The following is a 6,146-nucleotide window of genomic DNA, read 5'->3' on the forward strand; positions in this document are numbered from 1 at the left end:
TGTCATGGCAACCTCTACCTCCATTTAACACGGCTGTCATGGAAACCTCTATCTCCATTTAACACGGCTGTCACGGCAACCTCTATCTCCATTTAACACGGCTGTCATGACAACCTCTATCTCCAGGTAACACGGCTGTCATAGCAACCTCTACCTCCAGGTAACACGGCTGTCATGGCAACCTCTACCTCCAGGTAGCACGGCTGTCATAGCAACCTCTACCTCCAGGTAACACGGCTGTCATGGCAACCTCTACTTCCAGGTAACACGTCATGATGATCGAAATTTTTTTGTTCGTTTAAAATTGCCATTTATATTATCCGAATTTTATGGTCAGCTTTTTGTTACCTTTAAAAATAATATCCGAGTTTAGTCAACCATGAATTTTTTGCAAAATAACTTTTATGAATTTTTTTAGTTGTTCAGCTTTTGTCGACAAATCTAATTTATTTCCTTCCAAACTTTCATTTTAACTCTAAGTTTCCGAAACGTTTTTTAGACACAAAAGTGTTGGGTGACACCGTTCGCATCAGCTGATGATCCAACCCAATACCCCATCATTGAACATGGGTTTGTAGCATTTATTTATTCCCATCATACCTGGATGAATCTTGTCCGTGTTCAAATATCTGCAAACTTAAACAGTTTCCTCCCTTAACATATAAATGTTAACTTGTTTCATGCTGAAATCACGCGAATGTTTGAGTGATTTTGTATCAACTTAACGAGGTTATTGTTACGTAATAATTCTGTCCTAATATACGTCACACGTATGACAAGATTTGAAAGTTAGACAACAAATTGGTTGTAATGAATTTCCGGTAAGTTTGAAGGTTTATCTTACAGTGAAGCCGTTCACCTTCCTTCTGATCCGAGCAACTCGACTGAAGTGATCAAGAATTACCAACCTATGGTAACTCAGTTTATGTTCGTTGCATTCGTGTGGACTCATCTCTCAGGTCAGAGTCAGTCTATGTTTGTCCATTGTGATGTTGAGATATGTGATTCTGGAACTGGAGACAATTGTCTGATCATGGTGAGTTTGTAACAATCCAACTCACATCAGCATCCAACTTAGTATTGATTGTTTTTTAGTCGAAAAGACGAAGAAGACGATCAATTTCAAGTGGAAATGGTCATTTAATAACCTACGGACCGATTTACCTCATCAACTTACCAACACCTGATATCTGCAACCCAGTAAGTCTCCATCAAGATATGTTTTTGTTCAGGCATAAGTGTAACGAACACTAGAACCGTAACACAAAAACCCAATAATAACTATATAAGAATTAAACATTTCCACAGTAATTGTGACGCAATATTAGTATTTATAAATATCATACACTGAAAAACTTTCTTGAATCTGTTTGCATGCCTTGGATGGGAAGTGGCTGAAATTTGTGTAATGTAATAAATGTCCAAGCAGTTTCAGTTTGAAGTAAAATGTAAAAGGATGTCATGACTATTGTTTAGTTGAAGAAGATTCAATTGTTTGTGTTTCTTGCAGGACAATGGTGGATGTGATGGCTATTGTTTAATTAAAGAAGATTCGATTGTTTGTGTTTGTTGCAGAACAATGGTGGATGTGATGGCTATTGTTTAATTAAAGAAGATTCGATTGTTTGTGTTTGTTACAGAACAATGGTGGATGTGATGGCTATTGTTTAATTGAAGAAGATTCGATTGTTTGTTTTTGTTACAAAACAATGGTGGATGTGATGGCTATTGTTTAATTGAAGAAGATTCGATTGTTTGTTTTTGTTGCAGAACAATGCCGGATGTGACTGCTATTGTTTAATTAAAGAAGATTCGATTGTTTGTGTTTGTTGCAGAACAATGGTGGATGTGATGACTATTGTTTAATTAAAGAAGATTCGATTGTTTGTGTTTGTGAACCGGGCAGAAGTTTAAATCTTGACGGACGAACCTGTTCAGGTAAATTTGTCATCGGATTTAATGAAAATTTCAAAGTTTAAATTTATTGACTAGGAAAAACTAATTGATTATACATAGTTAAAAATAAAGGGAACTTTTTGAAACCATTGTAAGGAATTTTGATTGATTTTCTATGTTAATTTTGTTTTTTAAGGAAACATTCAATAAGATCTATTTTGTTTGTAAAAATATTTTTTTTATTTTGAACAGAAATAAAAGAAAAAGAAAAAGAAAGTTTGAGGCTCGAAATAAAAATAATTATTTCTGTTTTAATTTTTCTCGTTATATTTCTTGTGTGGAAAAACGTAAGGAAGTAAAAATGTCGCGCTTTTTTCAATTATTAAATTAAAATTTTGTTTATTTTTTGTTTTAAAGTTCGTATCGATTATTAACGTTCTATTTTTTGATCAAAATAAATTTTACGCGAATATGTTCAGATTTATTTGATTTACCGGAAAAATATTTATAATAGAAAGTTGTTGCAGTCAATTGTAGATAATTTTACTTGATTCCCTCCAGTGGTGTTTTTTTATTTGATTATGCGGATTAATCTTACGGTTAAGTGAGCACATATGCATGTGCTGTTGCTAAAGCGAATTTGTGCCAGTTTCGGGCAGTTTTAGGTGCTTTGAATCAGTTAGCTACTTAGTGTTGGGTGCTGTAGAAAATTGAAAAAACAGCTAAATCTTCAGGCAATATTTACAGAAATTTGAATCAATAAAGGTCGCATTTATTTGTGGTTTTGTAGAAGATCCATCCCTTATCTATACATTCTGGTGCAAAGTGGTCGCCGGACCCCTGGTGCATTTCATCTCTCCTTGTTGGACATTATTTGGTACAAAAATGCCCAGGGTCCCCCCCTTTGTCCTGATCTACATAAAATTTTAAAGCCGGTAGATGTCGCTATGGCGATTTTTTGATTGACACAGCAAGCACACTAAGCAGTATTCGGACGTACGGCTCACGTCTGTAAGTTTTGTTGGTTAGTTTGTGTGGTACGAATTTTGTGTTGCAGAAAATCGCGTTATGTTGCGTGACGCGCGTATTTTGACTTGACAAGTTTACGAGCACTGGCAGTTGGCAAGCGCTGCCCACGTGTGCGGCTTAACATGCCTTATAGGTCCTTTTTATCCTATCTATTGTGGTTTAAGGTCCATCTCTCCATCACACTATAGCACTAAATTTGATTGCTGAAACAGAATAGAATCCACGAGCAATATTGTGTCCCTATATAAGTCACAAGACCCAGCAACGGTTATTGGGAAACAAATAAGCCAGTCGACAGGTGCGTTATTGCAGAGGGACTTGAAAACAGGATTTATTTTGTCTATTAGACATGTAGGGCCTTCAGGTGCTGTGAATAAACGAGCAGCATATTTTGTCTATTGGACGTATGTCTTTTCTTATGGACACGGGGGCAGAAATCGACATTTTCCCTCTGAACGCCGCACAAACACAAACACGGCAACCTTACTTCTCTGAATTGCTTCACAGGCACGGAGTGCAGCATTTCATAACAACAAGTGGACCTCCAGTGCACGCGCGTGTTCGGTGCCTTCCTCCTGAGAAACTCACTTTGGCAAGAAATGAGTTCGCAAATCAGTTGAAAATGGGGATTACCCGACGCTCGTCGAGTCCCTGGGCTTCGCCGCTACACATGGTTCCAAAGTCTACAGGCGGTTGGAGGCCGTGTGGAGATTACAGGCGATTAAATGCTGCTACTCTGCTTTTTTCCAAAATCGACCTTGTTCGTAGCTACCACCAAGTTTCATCAACGTAGCCAAACGCCGGTTTGGTGTCGACTTAATTAATTTTCTCGGTCACAGAGTCAATAAACAGGGTGCGTAAGTGAAAGCAATCCAACTCGTCCCAACCAAAAGGCTTCGGGAATAAATTTATTTTACAAGTTCAAACCAAACTAACAGCTTAATCTATGAACCGTTTTCGGTCAAAGCAACACAGTTCATTTGGAATAATCGCCTCACTTCGGCATTTAAAACACCGCGCGCGACACTTTTGCATCACCCTCTGCCCACTGCTCTCTGCTGCTCTCACTGACCCGTCACAAACATCGGTTGGAGCAGTGCTGCAGCAATTCATTGATGGTGTCTGGCGACCTTTAGCTTTTTCGGAAACCTTCTCGACCACCAGAAGTGAAATACAATGCATTTGATAGAGAACATCTTTCTTTGCATTTGTCTATGGGACTCGCTACTTCCTGGAAGATCGAAGTTTTTCCGCTTACACTGACCACAAACCCTTGATTTTTGCCTTCACAATACCTTGGTCTGCGCGACATCAGCGTCACTTGGCCGCCATTTTTGATGGCTGTGGCTGGCGATTTTTTGGTTCAACACCGAACCTTCCCGGCGACTTTGAGGTCGGCTGTTGGAAGGTTCCTGCCGACACCCATGACGCATCATTCACATCTAAATCTATTATCACCGTCACAATCAGGACAAACACAAGTGTCTCGTGGATTGTTACGCAGAGCAGCAACTGTTGCAGCATAATGTAAGAATCGGCATTGTTACGTAATAGATTTGTATATCACTTCATAATTACTACATCTGCAATAGACCGGGTGAATAAAAAATGTGCTGCTTTCAGTAAGGGGGTCCGTAAAAAGTGTTTATAACTTAGTGCAGTGGTTACCAACCGGGGGGGAATTTCAAAAAAACTTCAGATAGGTGCAAAATATTCAGCAAAGAGAAGTTTTTATAAATATGGGGAGGATTGGATACTTCCAAAATGGGCAAAGGAAGGAACGCAACAGAAAAGGTTGGGAACCACCGCCTTAGTGCTATAACAACATGGTTCGGCGTAAAATGAAACTGACACGAAACGAAATTTGCGTTGTTGCCTATGTTTAGGGCGATACGACTGACGAAATGTTTTTTGCGTTTTTCTAAAACCGGGAAAAGTCACCCTTGATAATTTACAAACGGTAAAAAATCGACGTTGACCGTTTCTGTTCACCGTTTAAAACCTGCCCAATTCGGCCTGACACAACCGGTACAAACGGCTCAACCACCGCGTCAAAGAAGGCCTTGCAAGCAGAATGGAGTTTCATCATCCGATTCCTCAGTTCATTTGGTCGTATGTTGTCCACTTCTGGTTGGGGTTAACATGTATGTAGCTCTCCCTTCACTGCACTGAAGCGGATTAATTGCCTTCTTTCACCGCGTTTCTCTTGTGCTGTGTTGCGTTGACTAAAAGAGTCATTTTTTGATATGTATGTGTAGTGCAACGCTTTAGGGACTTCCAACGTTGAAAGTAAACGCTTTAATAATAGTTTAAAATAATTGACGATAGATGTCGCTCATGGGTAGAAACGGTTCGCATCAGATGTCGGTGTTTGACGCCAACCACATCGTCCCACTGTGCGGTGAACTTTCACCTAAATCATCGTTTCCTTCTTCTCTCCAGACACAGTAGGTAATTTGCTAGAGGTCGCTCATGAGTAGAAACGGTTTGCATCAGAAGGCGGTGTTTGACGCCAACCACATCGTCCCACTGTGCGGTGAACTTTCACCTAAATCTCATTCCCTTTTCCCTCCAGACACAATAGGCAATACGTTAGATGTCGCTCATGAGTAGAAACGATTCGCATCAGATGTCGGTGTTTGACGCCAACCACATCGTCCCACTGTGCGCTGAACTTTCACCTAAATCTCCTTCCCTTCTTCTCTCCAGACACAGTAGGTGATTCCCCGCGCCTTCAGTGAAGCGTGACGAACCGTCATCATTATACACATGGCTCCGTTGAAAAAAATATCTCATATACGGGAATCAATAGTGATGGAGAAGCTATTTAATATTTACAAACGTACATTTATAATGACAATTTGCTTAGGACCGTCACGTGTTTCCTATAAATTGCCGCTAGTGTTCGATGTGTGTTCAACGACAGAGACAAACTATATTTGTGATAAAACTTTGGGTTTGGGAACGTGTTCAAAAATATATCGGTGTATGTAGAGTTTTGTGGAACAATTTGGACGTTAAGATATGATGTGAGCAAACTTTACTGAAAATAACTGTGTGTTGTAACAAATATCCACATCCCAAGATGTCGAGCTGATGTTGGATGATTTCATTCAAGTTACCAAGTTAAGATGGAAACTGCCTTCAAACTACTTTCATTGTTTGGTTGAATCCACTCGTACCTGATCTGAAGTTAAACACGGGTCACATATAAAGTTTTG

The sequence above is a fragment of the Ascidia mentula genome, chromosome 6 (assembly GCF_947561715.1).
Source record: "Ascidia mentula chromosome 6, kaAscMent1.1, whole genome shotgun sequence".
Classification (NCBI taxonomy): Eukaryota; Metazoa; Chordata; class Ascidiacea; order Phlebobranchia; family Ascidiidae; genus Ascidia; species Ascidia mentula.